Genomic DNA, 25,203 nt, shown 5'->3' with positions numbered 1-25,203 from the left:
GCCAAAACTGCTTTGTGGGAGCATGGCAAATCAGCAGCCATGGCTTGCCATCTAAAAAAGCTGAAGATAAAGGTAGAACATCATCTTGTTTGAAATTCTAAGTCTAATACATTTTAAGGCTATAGTAGGGGACTGTGAGAGAGACGGGTGAGCTGCTGGATGAACATGGAAAGCATTTACATAATCAACATGTTCTTAGAGAAGCGGGTTTAAAAATATCAGCTGTTTCTGAAGGAAGAAACTGAAATTACATCAATAAGGATAGACCCCCTTTTATAGAATACCAAGACCTTATGTAACTTTTGTTGTGCTTCAGTTGTCAGTCTGTCATAATTTTCGTGCTTGGCGACTGTCATACACGCTCCTATAGAAATTTCCTTTTTTTTTTTTTTTTAGGGAGGCTTTTTACTATTTATGCATGATATCAATGTAACCCTGATCCTAGTGAAGGTATATAATGTTCCTGAACTGTGGTCCAGAATTGTAGCTGAGCTGAAGTAGTTTCTTGAATACGTTTTGTCTTCCTGCAGTGTGCTGCTTCCGTACTAAAAATCCTGATGCTCTGTTAGTTGAACCCTAGAGCCTGAAAAGGGAGCAGGGAAGCTTTTTAAGCTGGTCTGAAAACAGCTGCAACAGGAAAGAGAATAAACTCTGCTTAAACTCTTCTTGGCCTAGTGCTTTTTCAAGTTAATTTTAGTAAACATGTTTTGTAAAAGCTATGAAACTAAAATAACGTGTTCTGAGAGCTATATTTTTGGGGTATTTTTTATTGCAGTGGTTGATTAATGTTTGTGGTATGATCAGTGGCCTTATGAGTGATAGTTAGAGGCTTTTGTGGTTGAGGACTTGGCAAATATTTCTAAATGAAAACCACTAGTTTTTGCAAAATGGGTGATAATCTTTCTGGCAAGCTAAAGTAGCATAGTAGAAGTGCATTTTTGCTGTTGACTGAAGAACTTTCTTTCTAACTTTGTTTTCACTGAATTGATAAAAAATTATTTCCTTGCCCTTTTAGTTGCCTATGAGCAGTTGGTTTACAATATTGGAAAGTAAAGAATGGTAAAAATAATCAGATGGTACTGTGTTCAGCAAATGCTGAGTAATTTTGGCACCTGTCATGATTGTTGGGATGCATACTTTTTTATCATTAAGATTTCTATATTGTCTGATGGAAAAAACCCAAACCACCCATGAAATAAATTTTGTACATATTAAAATGAATTTTCTATGAAGTTATATGTGGAAGACCATGGAGACTGTGAATGACAGGATCAAGTTATATTCTAAAAATGGCTAGCACAAGCTAGTTCTAGTGTAACCTTAAGATCATTGAGTTAAATTCTGCTCAGTTGCACTGCACTGAAAATCCAGAATACTTTTAACATATAATTTGAAAGCAGATTAACAAGGAGAATATATTCTGCAGCTAGTAGTTAGGGAGTGGTTAAACAAATAAATGGTTTCTGTTGGTGGAATTAGAGACAGGGTGACATAGACATGTCACCAGTTTTGAACCCAAAATGTCTTATTAAATAATTGTTACAGATTTTCAAACAATCATTTTGTAAACGTAAGGATTTGCCTGGATTTTTTTTGTAAAGTTGCTTTGTGTGGTTTGCAGTAATTCCCAGAAGACCTCAGGTAGGGTTTCGTTTTGCATACTGCTAATACTTGGCTAAGAAATAATATATACAGTAAGAAGAGAGGAATAGTCCATTAAGGTTGACTCTTATCTAAAAATGTGGCAATACATTTGGTTGTAAGTGCAACCTTTATCATTTGCCTTGCAACTGGTAATTGGTTTTGCTTATAATAATTCTTAGGAACCCTTTATTATTCCACTCTAGTTTCTGCTTATTTGTGGATGTTGACTTTACAGGGTCAGAATCAGTTGCAAAGATGAGTTGCAGAACAGACATGATCTTGAAGTCAAATAGTTTTGACATTTTCTGTTTTGTGTGAACTGGATAAGCTTATTTTCAGTCATCACTAGTTTTCCTTTTTTGCCAGTCTTTACTGACAGTTATTTCAGGTTAAACCTAGAGGCTTCTGTGTCAACCAAGATGACATACAGAATTCAAATATTATCTGTATCACAGAAGTTCCAGATTAGTCCGTTATGTACAAGTCTGTGTACATTCTATGCCTTCTAAATGCAAGCATTTCTAGAGAATGTTAGCAAACAGTTGTGATTCTCATGTAGATGGATCAAAGTCTCATTACTCAGAATATGTAGCTAATACCCTCCAGAATGTTCCAGAAGTACAGGACATACCTTTGTGAGTAATCTGCTACTCACTTTATAGGAATTGAATATGTCTACAAATGCTTGTGTTGAAATGTGAAGGGCTAACACTCTTGGGGAGGAGTTTGAAAACCTAGAGAATGTTGGGAATGTCACTTCATGCATCAACAAAGGAGTTTCTGCTTCCAGTCTGTAGCTATGATCACTTGACTCTGTATTTAGAAGTGAGGAAATACCTGGAAACATTTTCTGACACTTTCTCCTGTGTGTCTAAGTAACAACAATAGTGCGTATCTTTGTTATTATAAAATGTAGGGAGTGCACTAAACAGATGTAAAAATACAGAGAATGTATTGTGGAATACTCTGAGACCAATCTAAATAAATATATACAATTCCATTCTATTTTTCATTCTTATTTGGTGTGTTTCACTGCGCTTTCAGAACAAATACCAACTGTTCTTTTTCCTTTCTTGCTTATATGATACTCTGATATTATATGCATCATTTGGGCCTAAGATGTTGTGGGTCAGCCTTGTAATTCAAATAACTTTTTTCATTGGAAGGACAACTACTGTGTTTCTAGAAATTCTTGTAAAGGGCTTTTCACAGAGCTTATGTTTATATATTTGAATGCATGCAAACTACCTATGGTCTACCAATCTGGGTAATTCTTGCAAATTGTAAAACACTGAAAAAGTGTGTTCTGATTTAAATTTTGAAAACTTCTTGGTTTGAAATCAGGACTCTACTACATGTGACAAAATGTATGCAAATGTTTTATAAAATTCTGATGCAATCATATTTGTATCATTAATGCTAATTAAAAGAAAGTACATAGCACATGAGATACATAATACAGGTGGAGATATTTGTCAGGATGCAGCACTTTGTGCTTCTTTTCAAAGTAGAGGCTTTGGAAGATGGGACTGGAAGATGGGTATTCCCCGTCCATTTTTGTTTCTTGTGTTTATGTGTTTAGTTGTATGTACATGTATACAACCGTAAACCCCCAAATTTCTCACCCCTTCCAGGTAAAATAATTTGTTTCATTATACTCTTCTGTTCATTTAGCATAGAGCACAGTGTGCTGTACCTAAGAGTTATGGCTTCATCCCACAGGTCCTTTTCGCCTTCAGAAATCTGGACCTGTGCTGTAAAATATTTTTAACTCTAATAAATAAGATATGAGTAAGAGATTATTTTAATATAGGGGAAAAAAAACATAAGAAAGCCAGAGTAGTTTGTAATTTTATTATTTTTTTTTAGCTTTTAAAAAGCATATTACTTTTTAAAATGAATGGATAAAACTCAAGAGTCTTCACTCTTTTTTATATTAGTTTTTAATTTTAATATAACTTTTTCTTTAGTCAGTTCCTTTAGAATGTAATGAGCAGTTCTTCCTTTGCTACCACTGTGCTGAAGAGTAATAGGGTCAGCTATTTTGAAAGTGGTTCCAGAGCTGTGCTTTCTTCTGTCTGCAGTTCTGAGTTCAGAGAATGATGCCAAAACTCTTACTGATCCTCTCAATGTGTTTTGTTGAAAGTTGTTGTGAATAAAAAAACTCCACTGGATTTTTCTACTGAATGGATGGCATCTGCTGTAAATGAGCTTTTCCTTTATACTACAGGCTTGCTTGGCTAGTCTCCTTCCAAAACCAAGATATAATAAAAAGGATTTACTGTTCTATATTGCTCATTTAAGATCTTAGCAAAAATCTTATAAACTAAACTAAATGTAGAGCTGTGATTCTTTGAGATAGTAGTGCAAACCTGTTTGAAATGTAAGAGTGGCTGTGGTGAAATAAGCAAATAAAAAAGCTATGTGTGGCAGTGTCACTGACTATTTAAATGTTAAATATTTTTGACAAATGAGAAAAAAAAAACAAATTTTACTGTTTGTTTTTGACTGGCTCAATGTGATGCAGTGGGTTGTATTCATGCATGGCACGTGCAATTTTAACATAAATCTGAAGTGTCTTGAAACATCTGTAATTTACAGCAGCTGACAGTCACCTCGGAAGTTGTCCTGATAACTGGTGTCCCAGAAGCCTCTGTAAATATAGCAGAAAAGTGTCCCAAAGTCTATGTGGCATTGCAGTGTCTAAAAGTATTGATTAATTATGTTTATATTAAAACTGGTTATATCAAGGTGGCTTTAGTAGCAGTTTCACCCAAACATAAAAATAAGAGGAATCCTTCAGGTAGCATGCACTTTAAAATTAGGTGGGTTGAAAATTAATAAAAAGACATCAGTGATCACTCTCCTAAATTATGAGCCATTATTTTATGATGCCTTCTACTTTCTTCATAATGCCATAATTAACAAATAAGTTAATTCAGTAAGAATTATATTAAAACTCTTAGAATAATTATTTTTGCCTTCATATGATGTAAAAGGAACAGATGTGGATCAACGTACTTTCACACTGTTGGCCCTAGAGAAAGAAGTCAAGAGGATACAGTGTTTTAACTAGGAGATAAAAATGGTACTGCCGTAGGTGGTTCTTTTATGAAAGCTTCAGTAGAAAACCCTTAAGCAATGGTGGGATGCTCAACTGAGCAAATCTCTCCGTGTCTTCTCCAGAATTATATACAGGTCACATGCATTAATAAAATTAATGAATTCATAAACAGCAAATGATTAATTTAAAATGCATTAATTAATAAAACTAGGTTTTTTCAGCTATGGAAAATCCTTATGGATTAGTGTTACCAGTAGAATGTTTGATATTTTAGCAGAGTTTTGGCAAATCTAATTAAGGAATAATTCCCTTCATTGCAAGTATTTGTTTCCTTTGTCTTTGCTCTTGCCTCCCTCTCTTAGTTGTGAACCTTGAGCAGGAGGCGGGTTAGTAACCTTGCCTTTAGTTAGCAGTTCAGAGGAGGAATGAGCTGTATCACGACTAACTTTTAGTTGGAAGGTGTGTAGTGTTGCTTAAGTCGTAGAATGCCTGTTCACTCATTGTCATAGCATTCTGAAATGCTTTTTCTTTTCTTTTGTGAGTTTTCATGACCAGCTATAACTTGAAATTGTAGAAAGCAGTCTAGTTTATTGTCACAGTTTGACTTGGTGTCAGCAATTACGCCAGCGACAATAATGCTCTCGATCCTCTTCCCCATTCCCCAGGTCGGGAAAGGTGAGACATAATAAAGAGAAAGACTTTTCAGATTGAAAACTAGACAGCTCAAACCAGGATGTTTATTACATGTAAGAAAAGTGTGATTTGTGAAGCCTTATTTACATCTTGACATGTGGTGCATATATAAGTTCAGTAGCTCCACAGCTTGGTTTCAAAACATACCTCAATGGAGTTTTCCTAGTAAAACAAGAATTTAGGCCAGAGTAATGAAGACTTCCTGATTCTACTGTAATTTTACTAAAATAAGAAAGCCAGAAATGCATATGCTAGTGATGTAATTACTGGATGGTGAATAATATAATTGAACAAGAATATTTTAAAATACCAAGAAGTGCAACAGCCTATAAAATTGCTGTGGTACCACTATTTTGTAGTGAAGTGGGAGTGATCCATTCCTGAAGGAAGTGCCAGTTTATTCTTCAAAGGGAATCAAAGTGATTCCTTAACCTAGTTTGTAGTTACAGAAGTAATTTATCTAAATACTGTCTTTAAATAAAGAAAAAAATATTATCAGGTGAATGTTATGACCATATCAAGCAATCTTCAAAAGGTCACAGGTTCTATAAATACTGGCCTACTCTGGTAACATACAAATAAACCAAAGAAAAACATACGTAAAAGCACTACTAATCTCTCTTGCTGTGTATTAGGCAGCTGACTGCGAGGTAAAAAATTCATGATTGAGACCCTTGTCTTTTATGGTCCTGAATCTTAGTCTTCTATTCTTTATATTCTCTATCACTCCTTATCTGACAACAGCAAATGTGGTTGTCAGTTTTTCTTAGATTTTGGACCACATTTGTAACATTTAAAGTCAGTTAAAACAAATGGATGTCACACAGTGAGTCAGAGTTGCAGTCTGAATTTGGAACATTTTACTGAAACTTGTTAGAAAAGCATCCAAAAGATTTACTGCTGTTTACCCTATGGATTCAGCTGTTCATTTTGTTTCTGGAATCAGCCAAGGACAGATGTGTGTGCAGTATCACCATTAGTACTTGTTGCCATCCAGTTAGGTTTTATGATTTCTCCACATGCTGCAGGATTCAGAGCTGTGAGAAGTCTGACAGTTTTTCCTGAGTAGTCTTGTGTTGCGAAAGTGTACATAGTTCATTTGTGCCCATGACAAAAGGAGGTGTATGACAGAGGTGCTACTCATAAATTTATGTATACACCTGAAGTCTGTTTTTTTATATAGTAGATTAATCGCGGTTTTATTACTGTACAACATAGAGTTGTTGGAAAGTTACCTGTGTAAATATTTATCTTTAGCTGCTAATGCCTTATAAATCAGCAAATAATATACTTGCATGCATTCCTGAAACTTATCTATTTTCTCTGCATAACATTTTTTCAATCTGGCATATAGGAACAGCTCTAGAATCATAATTCTGTCGCTGCGTTACGTTCACGGCAAGGTGTAGTGAACAGCTAAACGGAGGAGACAATTTGGGGATGTTTACATGCATCTTGAAATAGAGTATTTGTGTTATGGTATTGCTTCAACAGCTATTAATTAGGAACAAAACAAGGATTACAGTCCTGTAAGATTTCCCAGAGGTTGAAGATACATTAACATGTTCATCTTGGGGTGCCTTCCAGCACTTCCTTGAAGGAGTGACTGATTTTTGCTAGGGGTCAGGAAAACAGATCACTTAAAAAGGTTTTGTGGAAGCAGCAGAAAGTTGCAGTCCAAAACTCTTTAGTTGCTCCAGAAAGTTTGTGGCTATGTAATAACATTTCATAGTATTTTTTAACTTTGTGGGATGTTTTAGTGCTTTTTAGTCATGACTAGTTTATATGCTCCTAGAGTAGTGTTATAATAGGGAAAATGTCTAACAGTGCACTTGCTTTGAGTTACCTTTGATGTATCGTTTAGAAATGATCCAGAAACTGAGAAAGCCAGAGACTGTAAGTCATAAATCTTGAAGAGCATTTGAACAGGCTGGATTGATGGGCTGAGGTCAATTGTATGAGGTTCAATAAGTTGAAGTGCCTGGTCCTGCACTTGGGTCACAAAAACACCATGCAGCGCTATAGGCTGGAGGAGGAGTGGCTGGAAAGCTGCCTGTTGAGACAGGACCTGAGAGCTTTGGTTGACAGGCAGCTGAATATGAGCCAGCAGTGTGCCCAGGTGGTCAAGAAGGCCAATAGCATCCTGCCTTGTATAAGAAACAGTGTGGCCAGAAGGACTAGGGAAGTAACAGTCCCCAGTCCCCCTTGCCACTTTTGAGGCCCCACCTCAAATGCTGTGTTCAGTTTTGGATCTCTCACTGCAAGAAAGAAATTGAGGTGCTGGAGTAAAGAAGGGCAATGAAGCTGGTGAAGGGTCTGGAGAACATGTCTTATGAGGAGCAGCTGAGGTAACTGGGGTTGTTTAGCCTGCAGAAAAGGAGGCTGAGGGGAGACCTTATCGCTCTCTACAACTGTCTGAAAGGGGGTTGTAGTGCGGCAGGGGTTGGTATCTTTTGCCAAGTAACAAGTGATAGGACAAAAGGAAACGATTGGATATTAGGTAAAGTTTATTCACTGAAATGGTTGTCAGGTACTGGAACAAGCTGCCCATGGAATTGGTAGAGTCACCATCCCTGGAGTTAATTAAAACACCTGAAGATGTGGTTTAGTGGTGGACTTGGCAGCTTTAGGTTAATGGTTGGACTTAATGATTGTAAAAGTCTTTTCCAACCTGAGTGATTCTGTGATTCTACGATTTTATGGTTAATGTGTATACTTGTGGTTTTGTTAGAATAAAATGCATTATGAATTTTAGTGTCCTGTGAATATATGCTATAAACCAAAACTGTTTTAACTGCATAAATACTGTGAAGATACAGTTCTAACACTGTTTATTAGTCAAACCAATACAGCCATAGGCAGTAGCTTTCTCTCTAGAAAAAGCTTTCATATGCTGAAGAGGGAAGCAATATTGCCTGTAATAATTAATGTCATGGAAGGAGAGTGTCGTTCCTTCCCCCATGCTGTGCTTGAAATGGTAAAGGTATTTTTAAGTCTTACTGAGATTGATGTGTTCAGCTCCACTTCTGAGGCTGCTAATTATTAGTGGAATAGTTTATTAAATAATAAGCAAAGGAGTTTCTAAAAATGGATGAAGAAGCCATGTACAGCATTGCCACTTTGTTCATTGAGAACACAAATAACTAAATTATACTAAAATTATAATCAGTTGCAGTCAGTATGAACCCTGTGCGTAATTAATTTTTGTGTATTTATTTCACTGAGCACACAATCTTTAGGAGCAAAGCTCATGAAATTGTGTTTATAGCAAGCAAGTAGATAGAAACGGTTCTAACTTGTGATAAAAATTATCAATAGTGTATGTATCACTGCTCTGTTAATTCAGCTCTTCTTTTTCCTTTGTACAGTCCTTTAGCTATTTTTGTCCTTTAAGACACCTAGCACTAAAACATAAAAATGTTCATACTTTGTGGAGAAGGACCTTGGAGTCTTAGTGTATGAGAAGCTGACTGCCAGGTCAGGTGAGCCAGCAATGCATCCTTGCAGCAAAAAAGGCCAACAGTATACTTGGATGCATTAGGAGAAAAGCATTACCAGCAGGTCAAAGGAGGTGGTTCTTCCCCTTTACTCAGTATTGGTGAGGCTGTATCTGGAGTAGTTTGTCCACTTTGGGGCTCCCCAGTACAAGAAAGATATGGACTTATTGGAGCCAGCTCCATGCAGGGCCAAAAAGAGAACTAAGGGACTGCACTGTCGTTTATCTGAGGAGAGGCTGAGAGAAGTGGGACTGTTCAGCCTGGACTAGAGAAGTCTCAGTGTGAATCTTACCAATGTGTATAAGTACTTTGTGGGAGGGAATGAAAAAGAGGGAGTCAGACTCTTCTTGGTAGTGCTCACTGACAGGGCAAGAGGCAACAGGCAGTTATTTAAAAATCCAATAAAGTCCATTTGAACACAAGAAGACATGGTTTTACTTCGAGGGTGGTCCAACAGTGGAAGATGTTGTCCAGGAATGTCATGAAATCTCCATCTCCTGGAAATGGTCCTGGACAAACTGCACTATACAACCCAGTTTGAGCATAGGGGTTGGACTACATGATCTACATGGACTACATGTTTGTGTGGTTCCCCTTCCATTTTCAAGCTGGGATCTTCTTGGGGTCATTTTAATAATTTTCTAATATGCTCAACAGCTTACTCTTACCGTGTTGTTTCAGGTTTTCTTAATATGTTAAAATTTTTTCTTTTTTTTTTGCCTTAGAAGTGTTCTTGTGCAATTTCCAGAGTTGCCTTTGTCTGACAGTAATGGAGTCTTTAATCCTTTGGGTGTGCAGTATCATTCTTGCATCTACTTTTAAGGCCCCTGCTGTCTTCCCTATGCTGTGTTTTTATTCCAGGGTTATGGACTGTTTATTCTCCACAGATCATCTATTCCTTAGTCTGTTAACTACAAAAATATACATTGTTACATTGCACAGTTGACCAAGATCTAAAACAAAGCAGGTAAGAATCCCTTGGTCATTAGACCTTTACTATTACAACTAGACAAGCTAAACCAAAGGTCCAGGCAGGCCAAGACAAATCCAGACAAAACCTGACACACCTGAGGCTTTTGGTATCATTTCAGTTCAGAGCCCATCGCCCCTGAGTAGCAACGTCTATAGAAGAATACTTCAGTTAATCTCTTATGAAGCTCTGATCTCCCCTAAGAAAATAAACAAAGGAAGTTTTGGGTAATCCATGCTGTGTTAACACCAAGAATTTAAAAGTCATAGGGTTTAATGCAGATGCTTTAATATAGACAAAAGACTGTCTTTGTAAAAGGAAGTTTAATTACTTTTGTGTGTATTCACCACTTGTCAATACCTGCGAAGACCAGTGGGATGGGCAGTTTTGTTTGGATGCAATGTATAGCTGTTTTGGTAGAAAAAGAGGATAAACAGTACAGTGCTGATTTGAAGCACTTCGGGCAACGCTTACATTTCCTGCATTGAAGGGAATGTCTATTTACTAGAGTAGGGATTTTGACACAGGTTAATATTGTTCTGAAACCTCTCCTGTTCTCTCTCAAAATTGCCAGTAGCTTCTGTAGGAAGACGGGGCCATGCTCAGATGAGATAAGCCTCTCTGTGGTTTCTTGGCTAGGGGAGATAAGGAATATTAGTCTCTAGTCACAGAAAGCGTCTTTGAAGAGGCAGGTACTCTACATCTGCCCTTCCTGGAGCAGGGTTTGCTTGATAATGTTACACTACAAGCTTTTGTCTTTCTCATCAAGCCCTTGGGAGTTTGTTAATGCTGTAATGTCTGCTCAGGAAATGTGAGTGAGAGGCAGTAAAGAGAGATTCAGGTTTGAGAGTAGTATATCCCTTTCGTTTATGGGAAGCTGGAATGAATAAGGGCAAAATTTTGTCTTTGGGCTAAAATTTTACTTGCCTTTAGGAGACTGGACACTGGAAAGTGGCAGAATCTTTTCTCTGCCTTATACTCCATTGTGTCTGCCACAAGGTCAATGACATGTCATCTCCAGTGGAGTTGTGTTGTCTTGTTGACTTGGGGATCCAAGGAGGTCTGAATTCTTGATCTATAGTTTCTTATATATTGATGCTTTTTTTTCTTCTCCTCCCTGTTTTCTGGTTTTGGAAAAGCTTGTGGAGCCTTGTGGTCTTTAGATCTCTTGCTTTGTCAGATTTAGTTGAAATCAAGAAATAAATTCTAAAGTTATGAGTAGAGATACGTAAAGAGAGACACGTAGATGATGTGATCCCTAGGATTATTTTCCTAGGAAACCATCTAAAACATAATATATGGTTCATTGGTAGCCCTGGAAACAGCCTGCTTCTATCAATTGCTTTCATCATCATGAAGCTTACTCTGCCATGATTTCCTTCTCATAAATCTGTAGATTGCTCTTAAGAAATAGTTTTTATTGTAACTAAATGCCATTGTGAGAACTGTACAGATACTGTGGTAGGGAAAAGTAAAACGTTCTATGTAATCTGGGATCTTTCTGTCATATTTGAGTGCAGACAATTTAACATATTTTGGAAGGTTGAGCTCCTTAATGTTCTGGAAATAATGCTGTGCTGGATGGGACCGGCCATAATGAAGGGTATTTAAATGAAGGGTATTTATAATATATTACTGAGCCTGCACTGAGTCCTTTGCATTGTAATTTGTACAATTGTAGCTGTTCTTTAAAAATGCTTAAATAAATAATCAACGACAAAATTGTTGTTAATTCTCCAAATCTGTAAAATTTGTTCACTTTTTTGTTGTAAAGCTAGCTTGTTTCCTATTACTAGAAGTTCAAATATCTTACTTAGGTAAATTATTTAAATAGTTATATCCTAGAGCAACTCACTGAAGTAAAGTTTCACCATATACTGAATGAGAAGTTACCAAACATTAGTGAAATAGCTATATCACTTATTGTTTGTTCTTTTCTTCTATACTGACAGTGAAAAATCCAATGAAACAGAGAGAGTGGCCAGCTACTACAGATATGATTAAAATTCATTATCTGTTATCCACTCTGAATTCTGAACTCTAGGAATATTCCTAAAGTGCTTTTGCTGTGTTCAGTTAACCTTGTACCTCAGAGAATTGGTTGATTTATAGCATTTTCAAATGGAATGTGAGTATTTTCAGTTCAGAATTCAGTGGATAATAATGAATTCTATATTCAAATGTATAAATACGCAAGATGCAGTATTCAAATAATTTTGTAAATTTGTTAACTTTTCAATTAACCATTGCACCAGATTAATCCAGCAAATTATTTCACTTTCATGTGTTCTTTCCGTTCTATCTTAGTATAGAAATTTAAATCTAAAGCAGCATTCCACTAAAGGCACATCTGCTTCCTCTCAGTTTTTATGCTTCCCTTTGGCTTCTCTGTCATTTGAGACTTACGTTTGCTGAGTCCATGAGTGCAAGTCATGTTGCAGCATAAGTTTACCAAAATGTGTGGTGATCTGGGCAAACTTGATTAAATTTGTTTTTAAAATGTTTTACATACCATCTGTTTTTAAAACTAAAAAATCAGGAGTTTTATGTGAGTGCTTTCTAGTATGTGTGTGTTTTGTTTCAGTTTGTTTTTGTAGTTCTCTCTTTGGCTTTGTAAAAAGTTAGAAGATTTACTATTTTAGTCTGTATACTAGTTAAACTATTCTGAGAATTGTTTAATATACCAAACGTGATTCCTTTCGTTTTTTATTATAACACTTGAATGCTTGCCCTTATTCTCAGGGTTCAAATGTAAGTATTAATAATGAAGGCTTGTGTGCTTTAGACTAGATTTATTGGCATAGTTGACATGAGAGGTACCTCTGTTTTTTGGGACTATGTAGATTCTTAACAGCAGGCTGCTTTTGGTGGTGTAATTAGATTATTGGTAACCAGAAGACACATTTGCAGATCTAACTGTGTCTGTTCTAGTACTTTTCTGCTAAACTGGTGTAATTCACAGCTGGGATTTTCTTTATGTCACTGTCCACATAGAGGCAAACTTTTAACTATTATCTAAATGTACTCTCCACCACATACTGGTTGCACTGTTTGGTTTGTGTACAAATGTGGTTACTGTGATTTATTATGACAATAAAACATTTTTTACACAAATGTTTCTGGATTGAAGGTCACTGTTTAAGTAATTTCGAAATATTAAAATGTGTTTGGAAAGTTTTGTTAAACCAGTAATTATAACAAAATAGAAAACAGTTGAGTGTAGGAAGCTGGGAGAGTGCAGGTTTTGAGTGAATGGAAGAGTTCTAGTTTCTGTCCCTGCCACATGGAAAAAGAGCAAAACTTCTCATGAAGTATTTAATTGCTGCCATGTTGCATTGTGGGTTAAAAGTTGAGATAAGGAAAATGAATATAGTTTCTAAGTACTACCTACATTTTTCTTTAGTCTTTTCTTGGCCACCTAAGGCATGCTTGTTTTTTCCCATTGGTTTAGGCAGATGGGCCTCTATGCTGGGATGCTGAGCTGATACCAAAGGACAGGGATATCGGTCTGTGCTCTGAGCAGAATCAGTGGAGACCTTTGGTTCCTGGAAGAGCAGACAGTAATGCAGTTTGAAGTAAATGGCTGAGAAAATAATTTTGTTTATGTGATTTGGTTTAGGTTTTGGATGTTGTTTGAGTTAATTTTTGTGCTCTACAGTGTGTCCTGTGTGACATCATGTTCTCTAAATTGGAGAGACATGCACTTGACAGATGGACCACTTGATGGATAGGGAATTGGCTGCTGGATGGTTGCATTCAAAGAGTTGCAGTCAAAGCTTCATGGCCAAGTGGAGACAAGTGGCAAGTGGCATTCCTCAGGGGTTGATATTGGGACCAGCACTGTTTAACATCTTTGTCAGCAATGTGGACAGTGAGACTGAGTGTACCCTCAGCAGATTTGCTGATGACACCAAGCTGTGTGGTGTAGTCAGCACACTGGAGTGATCCCATCCAGAGGGACCTTTCCAGGCTTCAGAGGTGGGCCCATACCAACCTCAGGAAGTTCAACAAGGCCAAGTGCAAGGTCATGCACCTGTGTCAGGTCAATTCCAAGCACAAATGCAGGCTGGGTGGAGGGTGGTCTGAGAGCAGCCCTGTGGCACAGGACTTGGGGAGGTGTTGGTTGATGAGAAGCTCAGCATGAGCCAGCAATGTAGGCTCACAGCCCAGAATGCCAACTGTATCCTGGCCTGCAACAAAAGAAGTGTGACCAGCAGGTCAAGGGAGGTGATTCTTGACCACTGCTCCACTCTCATGAGATCCCACCTAGAGTTAGTTTATTAGTAATTCTGGGATAAAGCATACAGATTACTTAGTAGGTGTAATTTGTCAGAGTTATGAGCATTTATCTAAGTTTAAAATCTAAAGAGTATATGCCTAGCTTATTGTTTGTTGGCTTAGGATAAACAAATACTTTATACCATTTTATTTTTGTCATCTAATGCCTTTCTGTTGTAGGCATCTTGTATTCAATATTTATAGCTCACTCTTTTTTTCTAAGTGCTTGTAACTTATGAATAATTAAAGAATGGTGTTAAGGAGGAGAAAGTCATGAATGTAGCATTCAGAATGAGAAATTCCTGTAATTGTTTGACAACTGTAGATTACATACATCTGAAATTCAACAAGAAAGGCATAGCAGAAGCAGCAGTATGTTGTTAGCAAAGGTACTTGGGTTTGTTTTTTTTCTGCCTGTATGAGTGCTGAGCATTGTTAACCTAATGAATAGTTTCTGACAAATTAATGAGAATTGTCCTCCTTAAGAATAAAGTTAATTGTCACTGTTTAACCATCATTGCCATCAAAGTAATGAGTCTGAAGTAGCAGCTCAAAGAAGAATTTGAAATATAACATTTGTTTAGCAAATTTTAAATTTAAAGAAGTTCCCTCTTTTGTACTTAATAATACTGAATTACATACATGAACTCTTCAGGAACTCCCAAAGAGTTAATATTGGTAATGGTCACTCTCCCACTTGATAAGTTACTTTTTATCTCAAACCACAAAAGCAGAACAGTTCAGCTTGTAGAGTTCCATCTCCTTCTTTATCGTTATCTTATGAAATTTGCTAGTGCAATTACCATTAATCAGGAAGCAGATCTGAAGACACATCATTCATCAATCACTAGAATGAAGCACAGCAGCTGATGAATAGAAAGCTGCAGGGCAGAGATAAAGATAGTTTTTAGAATAAAAAAAATAATTAAATTGTGTTCATCCTGAGCTTGAATGTTTTACTTGGATAAAATAACCTTTAGGTGATATTTTCACTTTTGTTCGTGGAAAACACTCAGTAACAGGAGACACAACAAAAAGGCATCAGGAACTTCCCAAGAGAGCAGATAATATTTGGATTGAAATTTGGACAGAGTATATAAGTAGGCAGTACAGGTGGAAGTGAACATTTTGCCACGTCAGTGAAAGTGAATGTCCTGGTTTGAGCCAGGATGAAGCCAATTTTTCTTTTTGCTGATTTTTTTTTCCTTCAGTAAGCTTTCTTGTAGCTAGCAACAGTGTGTTCTGCTAGGCTGATAAGACAGTGGAATGTTTTTCTAACTACTGAGGCTTCAAGGCTGCACCTGCACTCTGCCGGCTCAGACACTATGGGGAGATCTGTGACCCCCCCGTAGGAGGCTGAGTTAGATGGACAGCAAAATTGGCCAAAGATATTCCATTCCATATATCTACGTAAGCTCAGAGGAAGGTCAGAGATCACAGAAGACAACTTCCTTCCTTTTTTTTCTCCCCTTCTCTTCCATCCATGGCCGGCGTCCAGGGAGGACTCTGTTCATCCATCACCGTCGATCCTCAGGCTTGATCTCTCGTGACCCCCATAACTCTCTGCTTTCTCCAGCAGCAGCTCCGGGATTCCTCGGGACTCTTCCCAGTTCAGGGAAGTGCTGTGGGAGTTGCTGGGGTGGGGGAAGGTGAGAGGTTTTTTGCCCATTCCTGAATATATTTGTATATAATTGTATATATTTTCTTGTATCATTCATTAGTGTTTTAATTAAAGCTGTGTAGTTTAGTTTTCAATCCAGCCAAGTCATGTGGCTTGTCCTCTTGTCTCCCTTTAGCTCTAGTGACATGTAGAACATAGGAATGTTGATATTCATAATATGAAACTTAATATAGTTAATGTAACTTCTCTGTTGGCATTGGAGACTTCCTTCAGCATGATCCTTCAGAATGATTCCGTAGTCATCTTCTGCACTTCAACCATTTAAAATCATGCAGAAGTGTGAAATACACCATGTGTATACTGATACATGCAGTTGTCTTACTTTTAATAATTTAAACTTAAGTTTGTCAGAACTAGTTTAATTTGCTAGGAAGGCTGTAGACATAGGTTTTTGGACTGATCCTCAAAGGTAACAACTGAGAGGCTGGCACATCAACAGTTTTTCTATTTTGTGACTAGAGTCCTGCCACCTCCATCTTCATGTTTCAGAAGACCTTCAATGAGTCTTGTGTTTTTTGCAGCATCTTACATTTTTTCAAAGCCTCATTTAATTCTGGTTTGCTTATTTGGAAGTAATGTAGAAACAGCAGTCTTTAACTTAGGATCAACATGTTACATTTGCACAAATTGCCTTGTGAGTTGTGAATCAGATAGGATAGTGTCTGGGCCTGGTAGGAAAAAGTTGATTGAAAAAAAAGCACACAGCAAACCAAACAAGGGAAAACCAACTCATGTTTGTGGGAGAGTTTGGAAAAGCAGCTGGGAAGGCTTTATCAACAGGAATGGGAAAGGGTAGGGAGGCTTGAACCATTGCTCACACTCACATTCTGCTGGTCCTGCTGTTGGCTTGTTCTTTTTCCTCTCTGAGCTGAAGAGGAGGAGCATAGAGAAAGGTGAAGCAGCTTTCTGCAGAGCCTGTGTTGCATCTGAAATTCCAAAAAATGTAAACATGGTTATTGTGTTATATTTATAAGTCACCCACATGCTGTATTTTGGCTTTAAACTGTGAAGCCTGACAGCTGTGTTACGGAAGTTACTTATTTTGCCAATTCAGTCAAATTGTTGTTTATGCATCAAATGAGAAATGGAAAATGCTGTGATTTCTGCCAGTGAAACTGACTTAAAGCTATGAATGTTTGAAAAAGCTATAAGATTCATCTTCATTATGATTTCTGTAGAAGTATGCATATTACATCTTGTTGATAGATCTTGGTTAAAATTTTTGTGAAGTGTATTTTAGTTAGAATATTTGAATTTTTAAAACATTGAAGAACTAAAAATGAAGGTGCTCAGAGGTTAAATAGCTGGGCATGTCTGTAGACAAGAGTGTCTTGCTGGTTTTAAGAAGCATGGCAAAGTCTCTTGAGGCTTCTTCACTCTTAAACCATACTGAAATCTGTTGAGCAAACTTGCTGAAATCCTCTAGTATCATCATCTACAGTGTCAGCTTTGTCATCTTCAGTTGTTCTTCAAACTGAAATCATATTTAACTATTATTCCTTTTTCTTATAATTGATAACAAAAAAATTAGATGCTTATCATTGAATGGTTTGGGTTGGAAGGGACCTTAAAGATCATCTAGATCCACACCCCCTGCATGGGCAGGTTGAAAACGTGTATACACACACACACACATATATATAAATACATATATCTAAAAAATATAAGTAAAATTATAATGAACATATGTTTCTTTATAGTAGTTAAAGTAGTCTGTTTGCCATAGTTCATATGAACTATGGGGTTGGACTAGATGATCTTTCGAGGTCCCTTCCAACCCCTAAGATTCTATGAAATTTCCCAGTGCATAAGAAATTAGGAGTCTAAAATACTTTCTACTCGTATATATAGAATTATTAGCCTTTTCACACCATTAAGTAACTTCTAACAACTTTCTGTCAAAACAATTTCTTCAGTTTAAGACTGAACAGTAAATAGTAGCTACTGGTTTCTATAAATAATTATTGTAGCTTATATGATTTTTGTTAAAAAAATTGCTTGGATCTGAAGTACATACGTTTTGCTTTTGCTAAGTTTGTGAAAAGTGGATACCTCTTTTGCTTCCATTTGAAATGCAACTCAGAAGCCTGAACTGTGTCTGGCTCAATAAAATAAAGAAGTCAGATATTAATGCCAAGCATAACTCATGCTTTGGCTCTCTCAGTGCTCACAGCAGTCTGGGCAGTTTCCCTAGATGCTTATTTATTTTAAGATCAGCTTTTGTTTTCCCCTTTCTTCTGCTCATCTGTGTTGCAAATTAACCCCTGAAACCATATGCCCCTTCATTTTGTTATCATAGATATTCACATGTACTTACATATAAAAGAACAGCTCGGTGGTATGTGTATGTATTTTTTACTACTCAGATGTAATGCTATCAGGTTTTCTCATTTTGTGATTTGCTTTATAAAAATAAATACATTTCTGTGAGTTTCTGTAAATCACCTATACAGTTGATCTTGATATTTTTCATTCTCCCTCACTGTTATTTTTAACACTGTGTAACTGGGTCTGGATGGGATCAACCCACCACACATTGAAAAAAATGTTTCTCTTAAAACATTTCTGCAAACAGCAGATACGCCATGAATATCAGTTTGGAAAAATATTTAAATGCTGAGCTCAAATGTAGTGATTCAGTATGAGTGGGAGGTGCTTTGTTTTCCAAATAGCTGATGTTTTGTCTCCCTCCAGATGCCTATTATTTCAGTTGAGGAGTCTTTACTTTGTCTTAAATACAACTGCTCCGTGCTGTGTTTCATTAAACAGTCACTACAGATCCATTCAGAAACTTGTACATTATGTGATTTAATATGTGCTGTTTCTGAAGTGTTTGGGGTTCTGTCTGCTGATTACTTGGAGTTTTTTCTTGTTTTGATTTTCAGATTCTCTGCAAGCTTTGGACAGCTGCATTAAAGCATTATAAAGTACATGCTTTTTAGTGAATTTGGGTCACTGTGTTAGTAAGAATCTTCTTGAAATGGAAACTTAAAAGGTTCTTAGTAAGAAGAATGTAGATACTTGGCTGGAGGAGAGAGGCTGAGTGGTGGCTCTCAGCAGATTCTTCTGCTGATTTTTATTTTTCTGGAGAATTAGACTGAGAAGACACACAAAGGATGTAGACCTCCTGTCTTTGAGGACATGGCTCCTAAGGTGAAATGCCTTACCTGCCCCACCTTCTGTTGTTCTTCCCTCCCCCTTTCTCCCTTTTTCCTGCCTTATTCCAAAGAAAATTCTGACTCTGACTACATGTAACTTTGTAATCTATGTTAAATTGTGTGTACAAAGATGAAATGTTGCTGATTTTAGTTACCTGCTATTTTCCTCCCTTTTTTTTCTTCTGACTCTTTCACACAAAAACTCTCTTAGCTTCTTTTATAATGCTGTGCATTGTATTCTGGAATGAGCTGGCAGCTGCACATAGGCAACCTATATGTAATAATTAATTCCTTTTTTTGAGTTTGCAAAAATAAGTTGTTCTGTTTATTATTGCAGTAGTCTGTAATATTCAGGGGTTTTGATATGCAGGCTTCTGAAGAAAAATGCTTAGGAATCGGAACGATATAAAGCCTGATTTTTTTTAACTATTTTTTTTTAGCTAGCCACTTCCTGAAATAGGCTTATGTTATACATCATGTTGGTAAGCTAGGTGATTTTGCAATTGCAGCTGAGTTGCATTTGATAAGACAGGCAGTTTTTGTATTTAAATTGGATACTTAAATAAAATGTGCTATAAAAGCAAGCACTCTGTGATCATAATGAAGATCATTAGACTGTCCTTGTCATAAAGTAGTTATTTTTATTGCAACTGTTGGCTACAGATGTACATTAAATTACTTTGAAAATGTCTTTTATGCTATATGACATAAAATAATAGTGTGATTTAAAGAAAAATAGTAAAATTAACTGAACCGAAGCATGGTCTGTTTCCACCTGCTCGGCAGTAACTGTTCAGAGTATTGCCACAACACTAACCCTCAGATTCATAAACATGTTACTCGATTCAGAACTTACATGCAAAAAAAAATAAATTGATTTCTTTAAAAGCTCTTGAGACACTGTATGTGTTTGCAGTCTTGTTCAAACACGTATGTATGGACATGGCCATCTTTGTTAGGCCAAATAACTCAGCGTCTGACTTGTTCCTAAGCTTGTTTAGGATGAATTAACTGTGCATTCTTGGAACTGTGGCTTCTGTAGACTGTATGCCATCACTGACACAGTATGTGAGTTTCTTCACATCTTGTTGGAGCGCAGCCATTTACAGTTTAAAAGCCTACAGTGGGGTTCTTGGGTTGAGGGGAGGTGTCTTGTGCTCTTATTTTCATTTAGTTGCTTGGTTGGTAGAGTGGTCACCGACTTGTTGAGTGATGAGGTTCCAGTTGTGCCTGGGGAGTTGCAAATGCGCAGCTCCTTGTGTGCTAGCCACGTGCTCTCAAGACTAGGATGGAGCTGCCTTCCGTGCTTCTGATGAACCTCTGATATATAAACACATGGACATTTTATATGGTAAAAGCATAAACAAGAAGCAGCAGGATCGGTTGGGTATTCATTTGAGAGGGCAAAATTCAGTGTTCAGTCAGTGGACTATTTGTACATTTTGGACTCTGGGTCACTCAAGTGAAATGCTTATGGTGTCATCATCACACCAGGGACTTTCACTTCCCAGGCAAATGCTCTAAAAATATGTCATTTGGCCACTTCCTCTTGTTGCCATTGTCTTTTCTTTGTAAAGTCCTCTGTCTCAAAAGGAGTACCTTAGAGGGCTGAATGCTCATGGAGGCGTTAATCTTCAAATCCCACTTAGGGTAATGACTCCATCAAAACTGCAGGTAGCTGCTATCACAGAATCACCAAGGCTCTAAAAGACCTTTAAGATTATCAAGTCCAGCCTATGACCTAACACCACCACACCAGCTAGACCATGGCACTCAGTGCCACATCCAGCCTTTCCTTGAACACATCCAGGGATGGTGCCTCCACCACTTCCCTGGGAAGTCCATTCCAAAGTCTAATCACCCTCTCCATGAGGAAGTACTCCCTAATATCCAGCCTAGATCTCCCCTGGAGCAGCTTGAGGCCATGCCCTCTTGTCTTGTTGCTAGTTGCCTGGAAAAAGAGCCCAGCCCCCACCTGACTACAACTTCCCTTCAGGTAGTTGAAGGGAGTGACTAGGTCCCCCCTGAGTCTCCTCCAGGCTAAACAACCCCAGCTCCCTCAGCCTATCTGTATAAGACTTTCCCTCTAGTCCTTTCACCAGCCTCATTGCTCTCCTCTGGATCTGCTCCAGCACCTCAATATCCCTCTTGCAGTGAGGGGCCCAGAACTGCAAACAGCATTTGAGCTGAGACCTCACCAGTGCTGTGTACTGGAGGAGAATCACATCCCTGCTCCTGCTGGCCACACTATTCCTGATAAAAGCCAGGATGCCATTTCCAGGCCACCTGGGCACCCTGCTGGCTCATGTTCAACAGGTTGTCAACCAGTGCTCCTGGGTCCCTCTCTGCTGGGCTGTACCTGATCCCCTGGTTGTCTTACACATGCCACTTGATGGCACTTGGGATGGTCTCTTCCATCATCTTGCCAGGCACCAACGTCAGGCTGACAGGCCTGTAGTTCCTCGGATCCCCCTTCTTGTGGTCGGGCATCACATTGGCCAACCTCCAGTCATCATCGTGCTATAGTCGTGGAGAGTCAGGATTGCAGACACCAGGTTTGCATTGTGTAAGGACCGTTTTGTGTTGGCAGATGGAAGAACTGTCCTGCACAGTGCTCCACCTGCAGGCCCTCGCTTCCCACCTTGGGGGGGTGCCAGGCCTCTGCTTTAGGCTGTACATTTCTTCCCAAAGTGTTCTAGATTCCGGCGTACCCAGCAGTACCTAAGTTTTTAGCAACCCTGTGATGTAAAGGTTTTTAAGTGTTGCTTCCCCCATGGGGTCTTCCATGGCATGGTTAATTTGGGCATCTGCAGGTTGTAAAGCTCGCTTTCTGCATCCTTTCCTGTAGTAGATGTTTATAAGGCTTGCACTATTTACTGTTTCCTCTATAATCCTGATCTTTTTATTAATCACATCTCTATTTGAACTCTACCACAGTCAGTACCTGTGGCTATTGAAGTTGCTTTCTAAAAAATTTATGATAAGGTTGCATGTTTTAAAAGCTTTGCTGTTCAGGAGTGATGTGCATTTCTCTCAGTATCCAATACAAGTTTCTTTATTGTCTCCAGAATTCTGTTTTGTAGATAGCAGTGTCCTAGGCATACAGCCTTCTCTTTGTCTGTACCTTGAGAGGAATAAAAAAGTTATAATGAAAATTCTCTTTCCTGTTTACTCTTTTAAGCTGTTTTCTCCAGCTGTCTCTGTCTCTTTAAGTACCATATTTGTCAGCACTTCTTACTTCTGTTTTTTAAACTGCTAGATACTTTGCTTTCTACTGCTTCTGACTTCTGGATAAACTAACTCTTTTTGTTGTCACTTGCAGCAGATGTTAGGCAAGTTTCACGACAGTTTTATCTGTGTTCTGTTCTGTTTCTCAAAGATCCTTGCAGGTGAACTTGGATGTAGCACAGATGGTTTTAGGAAATGTATTGATGAGGGCTTTTGTTCTGATTTCAATGATAAAGTCTTCTGAAGAACAGGCAGTCTTTAGGGGAACTCCTGAATTACAATGACAATACCTGTTATAAACTGAAGATTGGCATGGTCTTCATTGTGTGAAAGGTCCTAGAAAGTTATTTCAGCACAAAAAATGTAGCTTCTGCTGTAGACAGAATGATGCATATGCTCTGTAGGGCCGAGACAGTCTTGGTTTGAACATCTTGAACAGCATCAAGTACACTGTAAGTCTCTTAAAAGCTGAGAAGTTACTCCTGTGTTCATTCAGATGTGTACAGTTTTCTGTGTGCCGATCTTTGAATTCAGGTTAGACTTAAGGCCACAAAAGACCTGACCTGTGTTCATGAATGCCACCCCACTTTCAGGGTGAATTCTTCCACGTCATATAGCAGAATATATCTGCCTCCTTCTCCATGCCTGACTATACCTCTGAGGCTCGCAAAGCTATTTCATACCATTTATGCACACTCATTACATTCTCATCTTAGGAGTGAGAGTTTGTTTTCTGTTTCTTTTCAGACAGGTGGATAATTCTGGCCAGTGTCTTTGGGAAAATATCCTTTAAGTTCTTCTGTTTCTGCAGATTGATTGTGACTGCCATGTCTCTGTCAGGATGGGAGCTTGCCCAGACCATCTGGTAGCTCTGTATCACTAATCTCTGGAGAAGGAAGAGCATAGGAAGGGTACTCTGGAGTTCAGAGCTGTGAGAAACTCACAAGAGCATTTTAAAATTTGTCTTCACAGTCATCACATTGAGAGTAATATCTACCACCAGCAGGCTTTATTTGAGTAAGCCAAGTGTTGAGATTGCTTTACTCTGAAGAAATGCAGAATACTGTTGAACTGGCTTAAAATTAATTTGGCAGGCAAGCAAAATAGTCTTGCAGGTGGTAGATTGAATTATTCCTCTGATCTGCATATGTAAACGGCAAATCGATAACTAGAATTGGGATAGAGGTTGCCTTGAGATGGGCCTATATGCATCAGATGGCATCAAGAAATCCAGGTTTTTTTCTTCCTTGCCATTTGGTGTCTTGGTTTTGACACAATCCTGATCATACAGAGAGGCATACACCTTCCTTCTGTTTGGTAAATGTTGATCATGGTCAGGCAATATAATACTTCCAAGGTCTTGGTGTGTCTAGTGTCAAGAGGTTATCTGTCAGCTGTCTCTCACTGAAAAGTTTGAAGACTATTTTCCCTTCCTAGGTCTGTGACTGAGAAATCTGGAGTATAAAGGAGTCTCAGCATGCTTTATTCCAAGCCCTTGAAAACGCTGGACAGCAAGGTCATTGCTGGTTTCTTTGAGGTTGTCTCTAGCCACTTTTTCAGATTAGGAGATGTGGATGGACAGGTAGCCAAACAAGAAGATAGGCTTAATCTAGAACAAAAATCTTTGTAAACAAAAATCACATTTGTAATTTATTATATTTTAAATTAAGGAAATTGGCTTTTGTTTGAAAGCAGTCCTCATGCCCTAATTAGGTGTAATGAGATTCCGAGAGTCAACCTTGTGCAGTACCCACTGCAGGTGTTTGTTCTGGAATTAGAAGTAAAACAGTCCTCTGTAGGATTTGTTTTTTCACTTTTACTGGTCTCTCAAGAACTTGGGGAAAGCAAATTCTACTGTCATTAAAGGCACAAGAATCATATGATTGATTAATTTTCTAAAACATAGAGAACAAATACTAAGTCTGCTTACTTCACTAATAATTGTTTTCAGTTAAAAGCTTTTTGGATACATATAAATTAAATTAAAAAAACAGAATTCTGCATGTTTAGTTTAATGAAATTAAACATACAGCGCATATGCCCTGAACTGGAAATGCATTCTGTAATGGATGGGGTTTATTTGAACATCTGTTCAGCGTAGCGATCTTTGAAAGTTTTCTTTCCCTCTCCTTTCTGCCGTATAAGCAATGCCAATTTGCACTGGAACATACTTCAAATGGAAGTCTATTGGAGAGAAAATCAACATTCTTTCTGTATGGAAAAGTAATTTTCTGGGCCATGCTGGAATATAAGAACACTTTTTAATAGGATTCTGTCCTGGTTTGTCCTAGTATAAAAAGATTATTTCATTAAAGCATTATTTAAGACTAAAAGTTAGCTTATTAAGACACGTGATGCTTTTAAAAAAAAACACAGCAAACCCAAAACACTTGGAGAGTTTTTTCTGTCTCAGAAAATGCAGATAATGAAAGCACACATTCTTCTTAAATTCAGTTCTTTCTCATGAAGTTTATTATACTTAAATAATCTGTAGCAAATTAATTTGCACCTGTTAGCCAAACGATATTATTTTTTCTGTCTTTCCTTCATGGCTTATATATTCAGTTTTCTACTCAAGCTTTTTCTAGTGAACTAGGACTTCTGGGTTATTTCATTGTTTTAAGAGCAAAGATGAATCACATCTGCTTCCCTTTCTGATGAAGTCTTGCATTTTCCATTCAAGTTCTTTCTAATGATACACAGCTTCTTTGGAAACGGTTATGGTTCAGTCTTCTCAGACAGTTCCCTCTTGAGTCCTTGTATTTCTTGAAACTCAGAACCTGCAGTGAATTATATCGACTCCAGTCCAGTTGCCTGTTTTTGTGAAGCTTCTGAAGACTAATGTGGATGTCTTCCAAGCGCAGGGGTGGGATGCATGTGTCAAGACTCTGGGCACTCTGTGGGAAGAACATGGGTGCAGTAGAGAAGCGAGCTGTTAACTGTTAACAGCTCATATACTTAGATTAGACCATGTCATATGGATTTTATGT

The sequence above is a fragment of the Chaetura pelagica genome, unplaced genomic scaffold (assembly GCF_000747805.2).
Source record: "Chaetura pelagica isolate M959 unplaced genomic scaffold, ChaPel_1.0 scaffold10, whole genome shotgun sequence".
Classification (NCBI taxonomy): domain Eukaryota; kingdom Metazoa; phylum Chordata; class Aves; order Apodiformes; family Apodidae; genus Chaetura; species Chaetura pelagica.
Note: the sequence above shows the minus strand (reverse complement) of the source record.